At 37.3% G+C, this 15,030-nt stretch overlaps 1 protein-coding gene across 1 annotated transcript in view; it reads left to right on the plus strand.

Annotated features, from left to right (window-relative positions):
• The window catches only part of PHACTR2 (phosphatase and actin regulator 2), a 341,627-nt gene that overhangs the window by 126,187 nt on the left and 200,410 nt on the right, over positions 1–15,030 (plus strand). The gene's annotated exons all lie outside the window — the stretch shown is intronic.

The following is a 15,030-nucleotide window of genomic DNA, read 5'->3' on the forward strand; positions in this document are numbered from 1 at the left end:
AAATAATCACCAATATTTTAAATCTTTTTCTCAATTTTTTTAGAACCGATTTCTGTCCCTATGCATTTGTCTATTCTAGATATTTCGTAAGATGTTTCAAAGACGTTTACCTTTGTTTTATTGATTATGCAGAGGCATTCAACTGTGTGGATCATAACAAATTATGGATAACATTGCAAAGAATGGGAATCCCAGAAAACTTATTTGTGCTGACTCAGAACCTGTACACAGACCAAGAGGTAGTCATTTGAACAGAACAAGGGGTTACTGCATGGTTTAAAATCAGGAAAGGTGTGTGTTAGGGTTGTATCCTTTTACCATGTTTATTCAATATGTATGCTGAGCAAATAATCTGAGAAGCTGGACGATACGAAGAAGAATGGGGCATCAGGATTGGAGGAAGACTCATGAACAACTTTCGATATGCGGATGATACAATCTTGCTTGCTGCAGGTAAAGAGGACTTGAAGCACTTATTGATGTAGATCAACAACTACAACCTTCAGTATGAATTATACCTCAACATGAAACAAAAATCCTTACAACTGTAGCAATAAACAACATCATGATAAATGAAGAAAATATTGAAGTTGTCAAGGATTTCATATTACTTGGATCAACAACCAATGCCCATGGACGCAGCAGTCAGGAAATCAAAAGACTTATTGCATTGGGCAAATCTGCAAAAGACCTCTTTAAAGATTAAAAAGCAAAGATGTCCACTTTGAGGACAAAAGTGAACCTGACCCAAGCCGTGGTATTTTCAGTCTCCTCATATGCATGCAAAAGGTGGACAGTGAATAAGGAAGACCAAAGAAGGGTTGATGTATTTGAATTATGGGGTCGGAGAAGAATATTGAAGATACCGTGGACTGCCAGAAGAGCAAACAAATCTGTCTTGGAAGAAGTACAGCCAGAATGCTCCTTAGAAGGGAGGATGGTGACACTTCATCTTACGTATTTTGGATATGTCATTATGAGGGACCAGTCCCTGGAGAAGGACATCACACTTGGTAAAGTCAAGTCAGTGAAAAAGAGGAAGATTCTCAACAGTGGCTGCAACCATGAACTCAAATATAGCAACAATTTTGAGGATGGTGCAGGACTGAGCAGTATTTAATTCTGTTGTACATAGTTTCGCTATGAGCTGGAACTGATTCGATGGCACCTAACTACAACAACAAGATATTTCATATAACTAGGATCATACAATATTTGTCCTGTTGTGTTTGGCTTATTTCACTTAGCATAATGTTTTTAAAGTTCATCCGTGTCATAGCATGTAATGGAACTTCTTCCATATTTTTGACAGAATAATATTCCATTGTACATTTAAACTACATTTTGTTTATCCATTAATCTGTTGGACACTTGGATTGCTTCTACCTTCTGGCTTTTGTGAATAATGCTACAGCGACATTGGAGCTAACCAGTCTATTTCTGATGGAGCATTTAGGATGTTTCTGTGTGTGCATGTGTGTTCTATTACAAAATTCCATACAAAGCACACATGTTCTGAAATCTTTGGTTACTTAAACATACCTCTACAATAAATTCTTCGAAGTGGAATCATGTGATCAAAGGTACATGCCTTTTAAATTTTGATAGTTACTGCCACATTGTCTTCCTAAAGATTTCTGTCAATTTTTGCTCACACAAACAGTGTACCCTCAGCAACAATTAATATTATCAGACTTTTAAATCTTTGCCAACAGATGAGAAATCATATACAATTATTGTTTTAGTTTGTTTTGATCTAGTTCAGGTCACATGTGCTTTTTTTCTGTGACCAATCTGTTCAGCATTCTTGACTTCTGCCCATTTTATTCTGGAGTTCTTTTAAGTGATTTGTTGTTGTTGTTAGGTGGTGTCGAGTTGGTTCCAACTCATAGCGACCATACAGGGTAGAGTAGAACTGCCCCATAGGGTTTCCAAGGAGCAGCTGGTGGATTTGAACTGCCAGCCTTTTGGTTAGCAGCCAAGCTCTTAACCACTCCACCACCGTAACTCTTTATAGTAAAGATATTATATCTTTATCATTAATGATACAAATGCAGAGCTTTTTCATTTCTATGTAATCACCTTTGTAAATCTTTTTACTTACAGCTCCTGAGTTTTCTGTCCCATTTAGAAAAACTCTCCTCATTTGTAATTTTTTTTTTTTAATTGAACAGTGCTTTCTTCTAATGCTTTTATGGGTTCTCTTTTGTTATATATGTTTAAATCATTGTTATGAAATGTATTTTTTATGTATGGAGTGAGGTAGGGATCCACATTTATTTTTTTTACTAATGGAGTTCTATACAACATTATTAATTTTCTGATTCTTTTAAAGTATCACCTTTATTATATATTAATTGCCACATATGTTAAGGAGCTCGATGGCACAGTGGTTAAGCGCTTGGCTGCTAAGCAAAAGGTCAGTGGATTGAACCCACCAGCCCCTCTGCAGGGGAAATATGTGGCAGCCTGCTTCTGTCAAGATCATAGCCTTGGAAACCCTATGGGGCAGTTCTGCTCTGTCCTATAAGGTTACAATTAGTTGGCATTCAACTCAACAGCAATGGGTTTGGTTTTTATGGGTTACATATGTTGGGGCCTTTTTCTGAATGTCACATGTCAGTATTTCTCAAAGAGCAGTCAGTAAATCACGGTCCTCTGTGGTCTAGCAGGCAGTCTATAGGTGGTTGATTTCCGAAGAAAATATGATTTAACCTTTGGATTCACATATTACATTCACATATTACAATTAAATACAAGATCAATTATGTTTTCACAGAACTTCCGTTTCTTTCTTGATAATTGTTATGTACTTAAAATTGCCCATGTGTTCACTCATTTCTGCTGCCATTTATTAAGCAGGGTACATTTACATGAACAGTGAATTTTAGGTAATTAGTGTTACATCATTATTGTTGTTTTAAAAATTGTTTCTTGGGTTATTTCTATTGGGCTATCTGTTATCGTCCATTACCAGCTATAAATCTGCTATCAAGATCAGAGTGTTTTATAATACAACATAACCATGAGAAAAACATCCCATAACTTTTGCCATGTAAGTTGACAGAATCATGGAAGTGACATTCAAGTACCCTTGCCATCTTCTTTTAATTAGAAGCAAATCACTAATTCTACTGCACTTGAGAAGAGATTACACAAAGGTTGAACACCAGGAGGCAGTGATCATGGAGGCCACCGTAGCTTCTCTTTACCACAAGTATTATGAACCCAGTAAACTTTCATCCAATTTCAAACAAATCAGTGGCATTTCTGGTAAAACAATCAAATTATTCCAGGACAAGGATAAAATGTCATTTTCATATTTTGTTTTTATTAGGTGCTATCAAGTCGGCTTCAACTCCAAGAGACCTTATGTACAACAGAATGAAACATTGCTTGGTCCTGAGCCACCATCACAATCATTGCTATGTTTGAACCCATTGTTGCAACCACTGTGTCAATCCATCTTATTGAGGGTCTCCCTCCTTACTGCTGAACTTCAACTTTCTCAACCATGGTGTCTTTCTCCAGCGATTGCTCTCTCCTAATGATGTGTCCAAAGTAAGCAAGACCAAGTCTCAGCATACTTACTTCCAAGGACCATTCTGACCGTACTTCCTCTGAGATAGATTTCTTCGTTCTTCTAGCAGTCTGTGGTGTATTTGATATTCTTCACCAACAACTCAATTCTAATACGTAAATTCTTCTTCGGTCGTCCTTTTTTATTGTCCAATTTCTACATGCATATGAGGCAATGGAAAAATCTATAGCTTGGGTCAGGCACACTTTAGTTATCAAAGTGACATCTTGGCTTTTTAACACCTTAAAGAGGTCTTTAGTGGCAGATTTGCTCGATGTAATACTTCATTTGCTTTCTTGACTGCTGCTTCCATGGACATTGATTGTGGATCCAGGAAGAATTGACAACTTCAATTTCTTCACCATTTATCATAATGTTGCTTATTGGTCCAGTTGTAAGAATTATTGTTTTCTTTATTTTCAGGTGTAATACTGAAGGTCTTTGATCTTCATCAGTAGGTGCTTCAAGTCCTCTTCACTTTCAGCAAACAAAGTTGTGTCATCTGCATATCTCAGGGTGTTAATGAGTCTTCCTCCAATCCTGATGCCCCATTCTTCTTCATATAGTCCAGCTTCTTGGATTATTTGCTCAGCATACAGATTGAATACATATGGTAAAAGGATACAACCCTAACACATACTTTTCCTGATTTTAAACCATGCAGTATCCTCTTATTCTGTTCGTACAACTGCCGCTTGATCCATGTACAGGTTCCACATGAGCACAATGAAGTGTTCTGCAATTCCCATTCTTCACAATTTATCCATGATTTGTTATGATCCACACAGTCAAAAGCCTTCACATGGTTGTTAAAACACAGGTAAACATCTTTCTGGCATTCTCTACTTTCAGCCAAGATCCATCTGACATTGACAATGATATCTCTTGTTCCACGTCATCTTCTGAATCTGGCTAGAACTCCTGACTGTTCCCTGTTGATGTATGGTTGCACCTTTTTTAAATTACCTTCAGCAAAATTTTGCTAGCTTGTGATGTTAATGATCTTGTTCAGTAATTTCCACATTCCGTTTGATTGCCTTTCTTCGGAATGGTCATGGGTATGGATCTCTTCCGGCTGGTTGGCCATATAGCTGTCTTCCAAATATCTTGAAATAGACAAGTAAGTGCTTCCAATGTAGCATCTGTTTTTTGAAGCATCTCGATTGGTATTCCATCAATTCCTGAAGCCTCGTTTTTCACCAGTGCTTCCAGTGCAGCTTGTACTTCTTCCTTTAGTCCGCTTGGTTCTTAATCATATGCTACCTCTTGAAATAGTTGAACAGCAACCAGTTCTTTTTGGTACAGTGACTCTGTTTATTTTTTTCACCTTCTTTTGATGCTTTCTGCATCATTAAATTTTTTGCCTATAAAATCCCTCAACTCGAGGCTTAAATTTTCTCTTCACTTCTTTCAGCTTGAGAAATGCTGAGTGTATTCTTCTCATTTAGTTTTCTAGCTCCAGGTCTTTGCACATTTCATTATAATACTTTATCTTCTCGAGCCACTCTTTGAAGTCTTCTGTTCAGCTTTTTTACTTAAATCATTTCTTCTTTTCACTTTAGGTACTGTATACTCAAGAGAAAGTTTCAGAGTTTCTTCTGACATCCATTTTGGTCTTTTCTTTCTTTTCTGTCTTTTTAATGACCTTTAACTTTCATTATGTATGATGTCCTTGATGTCATCCCACAACTTTTCTGGTCTTTGGTCATTAGCATTCAGTGCATGAGAGCTATTCTTGAGAGGGTCTGTGAATTCAGGTGGTTTGTATTCAAGGGTGTACTTTGGCTCTCTTGGAGTTGCTTTGATTTTCTGCAGCTTCAGCTTACGTGAGCAATGATGGCCTATTCTTCAATCACAGTTGGCTTTGTCTTGACTGATAATATTGAGCACAATTTCATATATAGTTGATGAATTATTTCAGTACAGGTGGATAGGAAACCACTTAGGCCCTCCTTATAGCAAAAGGGGACATAAGTCATAGTATTTCTGAGATCTTGATAACCAGCTCCCGGAATTAAAAAAAAAAGGGGGGGAAATACGAGAAACCATGACTTGCCTGTAGTTGGCAGTATAAAAAAGGTTGTTAAAGAAATAAGGAGCATTTATATGTTAAAAGAAGGGAAGCAGAAAAAAACGTTTGTAAAATTCCCTGTCAAAATTGTCAAATGACAGTGCTTTGGTGGAGAGATCACAATCTCAAAATTCCTGGGTCTATAATTTTTTTTTAACAATTTATTTTATTCATTTTATTTATTTTTTTATTGTACTTTAGATGAAGGTTTATAGAACAAACTAGTTTCTCATTAAACAGTACACATACTATTTTATGACATTGGTCAACAACCTCACAACATGTCAACACTCTCCCTTCTCAACCTTGGATTCCCTATTGCCAGCTTTCCTGTCCCCTCCTGCCTTCTAGTCCTTGCCGCTGGGCTGTTGTGCCCCTTTAGTCTCATTTTATCTAATGGGCCTGTCTAATCTTCAGCTGAAGTGTGAACCTCAGGAGTGACTTCATTACTGAGCTAAAAGGGTGTCTGGGGGCCGTACTCTCAGTGTTTCTCCAGTCTCTGTCAGGCCAGTAAGTCTGGTCTTTTTGGGAGTTAGAATTTTGTTCTACATTTTTCGCCAGTTCTGTCCGGGACCCTCTGTTGTGATCCCTATCAGAGCAGTTAGTGTTGGTAGCTGGGCACCATCTGACTGTACTGGACTCAGTCTGGTGGAGGCCGTGGTAGATGGGTCTGTTAGTCCTTTTGTACTAATCGTTCCCTTGTATGTTTAGTTTTCTTCATTCTTCCTTGCTCCTGAAGGGGTGAGCTCACAGGCCTTGAAGACCCCGAGTCTTTATTTGTCTTGAATATCCAATACCATCTGGTGAAACCACTACCATTTCCAATGACCATACTTGTGAGCTTGGATTTGCAATCTAAGGAGAAACAGAAATTAAGGATACTACTGAATGTGGAACTTGACCAGGGGCTTAAATATATCAATCTAGATACACTGATCAAGGTGAAAAATTGTAAAAACATCGTTCATCTCACTGATAATGATTTAATTTAAAGAACATTCCAGACAGAGGGAATAGCATGTGGAGTCTCTGAATGAGGAATGTGTTTGTATGCTAAGGAACAGCAAAGAGGCCCATGAGACTGGAATAGAGATTTGAGGATGAGAACTAAAAAATGAAGTTTAGGGGGGCTCATGTAACACCTTGTAGGTCACTGGCAGGACTTTGGCTTTTACTGTGAGTTGAATGGATACTCACTGCAATGTTTTAATAAAGTGTTTAAGAGTTCTGACCATAATAAATGAAAGAAACGAAGAAAGGACCCCTAGAATGTAGTTTGCATTTATAAAAGATACAAAAAAACTGAGATTATATGCTAAGATAACTATCAATTTTGAGTTAATTTTTCATTTTATGTTAAGCAGTGTTGTCATTAGGTGCCAAGTCAAGTCAGTTCCAACTCATAGTGACCCTATGTACTACAGAACAAAACACTGCCCGGTCCTGCACCATGCTCACAATCATTGTGGTGCTCAAACCCATTGTTGCAGCCACTGTGTCAATCTACCTAGTTGAGGGTCTTCCTCTTTTTTGCAGACTGTGTGCTTTACCAAGCATGAGGTCCTTCTCCAGAAACTGTTCCCTCCTGATGATATGTCCAAAGTATGTAAGACGTAGTCCCTCCATTCTTGCTTCTAAGGAGCATTCTGGTGTTCATTCTTTTGGCAGTCCATGGTATATTCAGTATTCTTCTCCAACACCACAATTCAAAGGCATCAACTCTTTTTCGGTCTTCCTTATTCATCGCCCACCTTTTGCATGCGTATGATGCTATTGAAAATACCATGGCTTGGGTCAGGGGTGCCTTAGTCTTCAAGGTGACATCTTTGCTTTTCAACACTTTAAAGAGGGCTTTCGCAACAGATTTGCCCAATGTGATGTGTCTTTTGATATCTTGACTGCTGCTTCCATGGGTGCTGATTGTGGATCTGAGTAAAAGGAAATCCTTGACAACTTCAATCTTTTCTCCAGTTATCATGATGTTGCTTATTGGTACATTTGTGAGGATTTTTGTTTTCGTTATATTGAGGTGTAATCCATACTTAAGGCTGTGGTCTTTGATCTTCATCAGTAAGTGCTTCAAGTCCACTTTCCTTTCAGCAAGCAAGGTTGTATCATCTGCATAAAATAGGTTGTTAATGAGTCTTCCTCCAATCCTGATGCCCCGTTCTTCTTCATACAGTTCAGCTTCTTGGGTAATTTGCTCAACATACAGATTGAATAGGTATGATGAAAGGATACAACCCTGACACGCACCTTTCCTGACTTTAAGCCATGCAGTATCCCCTTGTTCTGTTTGAACAACTGCTTCTTGATCTAGGTACAGGTTCCTCATGAGCACAATTAAGTGTCCTGGAATTCCCATTCTTCACAATGTTATCCATAATTTGTTATGATCCACACAGCCTTAGCATAGTCAGTAAAACACAGGTAAACATCTCTCTGGTATTCTCTGCTTTCAGCCAGATCCATCTGACATCAGCAATGATATCCCTGGTTCCACGTCCTCTTCTCAATCTGGCCTGAATTTCTGGCAGTTGTCTGTCGATGTACTGCTGCAGCTGCTTTTGAATGATCTTCAGCAAAATTTTACTTTGTGTGTGATATTAATGATATAGTTTGATAATTTCCACATTCCATCGGATCACCTTTCTTGGGAATTGGCATAAATATGAATCTCTTCCAGTACCTTGGCCAGGTATCTGTCTTCCAAATTTCTTGGTGTAGATGACTGAGTGCTTCCAGCGCTGCATCTATTTGTTGAAACATCTCAATTGATATTCTGTCAATTCCTGGAGCCTTTTTTTTTTTTTTCGCCAATGCCTTCAGTGCATCTTGGACTTCTTCCTTCAGTACCATCAATTCCTGATCATATGCTACCCCTTGAAATGGTTGAACATTGCCCAATTCTTTGTGGTATGTCTCTGTGTATTCTTTGCATCTTCTTTTGATGCTTCCTGTGTCCTTTAATATTTTCCCCATAGAATCCTTCAATATTGCAACTTGAGGCTTGAATTTTTCTTCAGTTCTTCAGCTTGAGAAATGCCGAGTGTGTTCTTCCCTTTTGGTTTTCTATCTCCAGGTCTTTACACATGTCATTATAGTACTTTGTCTTTTTGAGACCCCCTTTGAAATCTTTCGTTCAGTTCTCTTACTTCATCATTTGTTCCTTTTGCTTTAGCTTCTCGGCATTCAAGAGTAAGTTTCAGAGTCTCTTTTGACATCCATTTAGGTCTTTTCTTTCCTGTTTTTTAATGACCTCTTGCTTTCTTCATGGATGATATCCTTGATGTCATTCCACAACTTGTCTGGTCTTTCATCATCAGTGTTCAACACATGAAATCTATTCTTGAGGTGGTCTCTAAATTCAGGTGATATAAATTAAGGCCATACTTAGGCTTTTGTTGTTTTAATTTTCTTCAGTTTCAAACTGAACTTGCATACGAGCAATTGATGGTCTGTTCTGCCATCGGCCCCGGCCTTGTTCTGACTGATGATATTGAACTTTTTCATCATTTCTTTCCACAGATGTAGTTGATTTGTTTCTTGTGTTTTCCATCTGGTGAGGTCCATGTGTATAGTCACCATTTATGTTGTATAAAAAGGTATTTGCAATGCAGAAGTCATTGGTCTTGCAGAATTCAGTTATGCAATCTCCAGTATTGTTTTTATCACCAAGGCCATATTTTCCACTACCAATCCTTTGTTTCCAAGTTTCGCATTCCAGTCAGCAGTAATTATCAATGCATCCTGATTGCGTGTTTGATCAATTTCAGACTGCAAAAGCTGGTAAAAAGCTTCAATTTCTTCGTCTGTGGACTTAGTGGTTGGTGAGTAAATTTGAATAATAGTCATATTAACTGGTCTTCCTTATAGGGATATGGATATTATCCTGTCACCGACAGCATTGTACTTCAAGATGGATCTTGAAATGTTCTTTTTGACATGAATGCAGCGCCATTCGTCTTCAAGTTGTCTTTCCTGGCATAGTAGACTATATGATTGTCTGTTTCAAAATGGGCAATACCAGTCCATTTTAGCTCGCTGTTGCCTAGGATATTGATCTTTATGGATTCCATTTGACTTTTGACAATTTCTAATTTTCCTAGATTCTTACTTCGTACATTCTGCATTTCAGTTATTAATGAATATTTGCAGCTGTTTCTTCGTATTGTGATTTGTGCCACATCAGCAAATGAAGGTCCAAAAAGGTTGACTCCATCCATTCTACTTTAAAGAGGCAGCTCTTCCCCAGTGATCTTTTGAGTGCCTTCCAACCTGGGGGGCTCATCTTCTGGCACTATATCAGACAATGTTCTGCTGCTATTCATAAGGTTTTTGCTGGCTAATTCTTTTCCGAAGTAGACTGCCAGGTCCTTCTTCCTAGTCTGTCTTAGCCTGGAAGCTCAGCTGAAATCTGTCCACCATGGGTGACCCTGTTGGTATCTCAATACCTGTGGCATAGCTTCTAGCATCACAGCAACACACAAGCCCCACAGTATGACAAACTGACAGACTCATGGGAGATATTAAACATTAATCCCTTCAAATATATATTTGCTCAAGAAAAAATACAAAATACATGCTTAAGAGGAAGATTTACCACACTTTCCCTTCAAATACATGAAGAGTATCCAATCACAATGTTTTTTGCATGCAAGGAAGTGTCTGTTGTACAGACAAATGTCTATTGTACATCGCTCCCTCTAATGGGTTAGAAATATCCCGCTGTTGTACTCTGTCCATTTTCCTGTTAAATTGCATATTTTTCCTTAATAATCAGTAGTTTACATAATCAATTCTGCTCTCAAATTACAATCTAGATTGTTTATAGCTTCTCAACAACTATGTGGAGCCATCCTTGCATGCCTGTTATGAATCCTTCTTGGTGGTAGTGTATTATTTTTTTGATATGATGCTGAATTCTGTTGGCTAGAATTTCGTTGAGAATTGTTGCATCTGTATTCATGAGAGATGTTGGTCTGTAGTTTTCTTTTTTGTGGTGTCTTTGCCTGGTCTTGGTATCAGGGTTATGCTGGCTTCATAGAATGAATTTGTAAGTATCCTTTTCTTTGTTCTGAAATAATTTGAGTAGTACTGGTGTAAGCTTTTCTCTGAATGTTTGGTAGAATTTTCCAGTGAAGCCATCTGGGCCGGGGTTTTTTTTGTTGGGAGTTTTTTTTTATTATTATCTTTTCAATCTCTTCTCTTGTTATAGGTCTGTTCAGATTTTCAACATCATTTTGTGTTAGTCTGGGTAGGTAGTGTGTTTCTAGAAATTTGTCCATTTCCTCTAGGTTTTCAAATTTGTTGCAATATAGTTTTTCATAATACTCTGTTATGATTCTTTTTTTATTTCAGTTTGGTCTGTTGTAATGTCTCCCATTTCATTTCTCATTTGGGTTATTTGCATCCTCTCCTGTTTTTCTTTTGTCAGTTTGGCCAGTGATTTGTCGATTTTGTTGATCCTTTCAAAGAACCAACTTTTGGTTTTGTTGATTCTATTGTTTTTCTACTCCCTATTTCATTTATTTCTGCTCTGGTCTTTATTATTTCCTTAATTCTGGTGGCTGTGGGCTTCTTTTGCTGTTCTCTATCTATTCAAGTTGTGTAGCTAATGTTTTGATTTTGTCCCTTTCTTCTTTTTTGATGTGTGCATCTATTGCTATAAATTGACCTCTGATCACTGCCTCTGCTGTGTCCCAAAGGTTTTGGTATGATGTGTTTTCATTCTCATTTAACTCTAGGAATTTTTTTATTCCATCTTTGATTTCTCCTATTACCTAGTGTTTTTTGAGCAGGGTGTTATTGAGTTTCCATGTACTTGATTTTTTTTCCTTGCTCTTCTTGTTGTTAATTTTCTACTTTGATGGTGTTGTAATCAGAGAAGGTGTTTTGTATTATTTCGGTGTTTTGAATTTTGTTGAGGGTTGCTTTGTGGCCTAAGATGTGGTCTATTCTGGAGAGCATTCCATGTGCGTTGGAAAAGAGTGTGTACTTTGCAGCTGTTGGGTGGATTGTTCTATACATGTCCATGAGTTCAGTTTGGCTGATGTGTGTCATTTAGATCTTCTGTATCTTTCTTGAGATTCATTCTAGGTGTTCTGCCATTTACCGCGAGTGGTGTGTGTGAAGTCTCCTACTATTATTGTGGAACTGTCAATTTCTCTTTTCAGTGCTATTAGAGTTTTTTTTTTTTTTTTTTTTAATGTGTTTTGGAGCCTTGTCATTGAATGCATAGATATTTATTATGGTTATGTCTTCATGATAGATCATCCTTTTAATCATTATATGGTGCCCTTCTTTGTGTTTTAGGGTAGATTTTGTTTTAAAGTCTATTTTATTTGAATTAGTATTGCCACTCCTGCTCTTTTTTGGTAGTTATTTGCTTGATATATTTTTTTCCATCCTTTGAATTTTAGTAAATTACATCTTCGTTTTTCAGGTGTGTCTCTTGTAGACAACATATTGATGGATCCTGTTTTTTAATTCATTCTGTCATTCTTTGTCTCTTTACGGGTGCATTTAGGCTATTTACATTCAGTGTAATTATTGATAGGTGTGTTTATTGCTGTCATTTTGTAGTGTTTTTTTTTTGTGGTGCTGATGTTTTCTTTGTTCCTCATACTCTCCGGTGCCGAATTCCTTTTGTTCATGGATTTTTTTCCCTTTCTTTTGTTTTTGTAGATTTTGTTTTTACTGAGACTTTACATTTTTCTTCTTTATTTTGATGAGTAGGTTTGTTAACTTTCTTTGTAGTTACCTTTCTAGGTTTGAACCAGTCTGTTCTTACTTGGTATCGCCTTGCCTTCCTTTCCATTAGAAAGTTCTATACCTACATCGTTTATTCCCTCTTTTATTGTTCTGACGTTGTTGTAATTTAAAGATTAACCTTTCTGGTTCCCTGTTGTAAATCTTTTGGTTTTGAATAGTCCTTGAGAATTTATTTCCTAGGTTGGTATCTGGCTGGTGCAATCTTGCATCCTATATTCGAGCTGTTGTCTGATGATGTTTGTTCTCAAACTGAAGGACTCCCTTTAATCATTCTCGTAAGTTTGGTTTGGTTTTTACATATTCCCTTAATTTCTGTTTATCTGGAAATTTCAGATAAATTTCACCATCATATTTGAATGAGAGTTCTGCAGTATATGTTATTCTTGGTTGGCAATTTTTTCTTATCAAAGTTTTATTATGTCATCCCGTTGCATTTTTGCCTGCATGGTTTCTGCTGAAGAGAGCTTAGTCTTATTGTTTCCTCGCTGTATGTGACTTTTCATTTTTCTTGAGCTGATCTCAGGATTCTTTCTTTGTCCTTGATTTTAACAAGTGTGATTATGATATGCATTGGTGATTTTCTTTTGGGGTCTATCCTATATGGTGTTTGTTGAGCTTCTTGGATGGTCAGCTTTTCATCTTTCATGATATTTGGGAAGTTTTCTGTCAGCAGTTCTTCAATGATCCTCTCTGTGTTTTCCATTTTCCTCTCCTGTTCTGGAACTCCAATCACTAACGAATTTTTGCTTTTGATTGTATCCCACATCATTTTCAGCGTTTCTTCATTTTTCTTTGTTCTTTTTTCTGATTTTTCCTCAAAGTAGTGTTCAAATATTTGTCTTCAATTTCACTGATACTGTCTTTCATTATTTCAAACCTGCTCCTCACACCTTCTATGACATTGCCCATCTCTGAAATCTTTGTTTATCTTTTGAATTTCTAATTGTTGTTTTTGTATGATTTCCAGTTGTAAATTTATTTTGACATTTTGTTCCTGTATTATTTTCCTGAATTCTTCCATGGTTTTGTCTGTATTTTCCATGAATGTCTGCCTTTTCCATGAATTTGTCTATTTTTTACTCACTTTTGTCTGCCTTTTCCTTCATCTTTTGAGTAGCTCTGAATGTTAGAGGTTCAAGTTCCCGATCAAGTAGTTCCAGTGCCTTTTCTTCTACTGGAAAGTCATCTGGTGTTTTATTTTGTATGCCTACAGGAACCATCCTGTCCTGTTTTTTTAAATATATTTTGATATTGTCTTTGGGGCATTCAGTAGTTATTTTCTTCATTTATTGATTGTAAATTTATTTGTTTCATCCTGCTTTTTTATTTTATTTTATTTGGTTATGTCTGAGCAGGTGGGCTGTGCATTCTTTGTTGTTTACTCATGTGTGGGCACAATACTTTTCACCTCCTTGTCCAATGGCATGGCCAGTAGCTCAGCTATGGTACAGCAGGGCAGGTCCACCTGAAGGGGAGAGGCTGGGATGGGTTGTTTGTGGCACATACTGGGGTTGACAGGGCGGGCTGGGGGTCAGCACAGGGCAGGTTCTGGTAGGCCATTCCTGTGCTGCTCGGGGGTGCTATGTTTAGCAAACAGTGCAGAGAGGCAGGAGGGAGGGAGGAGGTTGTGATGTATGGAGCTCAATTCCCAACAACTATGAATGACACTACCACTTTAATTATAATTTTCTCTTTGCCCAAGCGTCAGGAAATAAAATTATTCTATGTAGCATCAAAAGCCTCAACCAAAGGTTGATAAAGTAAGTTGAATCTGTATAATTGCAAGTGGCTTTTTAAAAAGTGTCCACTCATCTTTTGAATAAGTTTTGAATCATTACATATTTCTGCTTTTATGAGCCACCAGTGATGTGCCTCCTCAAAGGACTATTGCCGTGGAGTGCGCTGAAGTACTTACCATCTGGGTGTGATGTGCTTATAGTAATATAACATTTTAAAACAAACAATAGCAGAAATTTATATAATCAAAAGAGATATTTTCAGGCCATCACTTTGGGAGTCTACATTTATGCCAAGTAACACAAGGAAAACAGTAGCATTATTTTGATTTCATACTTTTTTATGCCCATGTAGGCCACCTATTTTTTATTTTGATATCTAATGTTTGAGTCATTCAAAAAGAATCAACCATGCTGGGGAAAATTTTTTTTGGGTTTTGGGATGATAAATTCTGAACAGTAGTGGGAGAGATTACTAAATCTCTATGGGATGGTAGATGGTAATTATGCCAACATGAGTAGGGTAGAGATGATTTGAGTAACATGATTGACAAGCTTGATCTAATTGATCAAGAACTCTGCACCCATCCAATATTCATTCCTTTTATGTGCACATGGAACATTTACAAGCATTGTGTGTTTACTAAGTCACAAAAGAAGTTTTTAAGAACTTTTGAAGATTGATTTTGTTCAGAAAATATTTTCTCACTACTGGGCAATTAAATTAGAAGTCAACTATGGCTACCTTCAAGATAGGATACTCTGGTTCCCAGACTGGGTAACAATTTGCCACTATTAATACCCTTGTTTTAATCCATTGGTTCTCATTTGATATTCTACTTTCTGGCTAGATTAGTATATGGTCCTAT

The sequence above is a fragment of the Loxodonta africana genome, chromosome 1 (assembly GCF_030014295.1).
Source record: "Loxodonta africana isolate mLoxAfr1 chromosome 1, mLoxAfr1.hap2, whole genome shotgun sequence".
Lineage (NCBI taxonomy): Eukaryota > Metazoa > Chordata > Mammalia > Proboscidea > Elephantidae > Loxodonta > Loxodonta africana.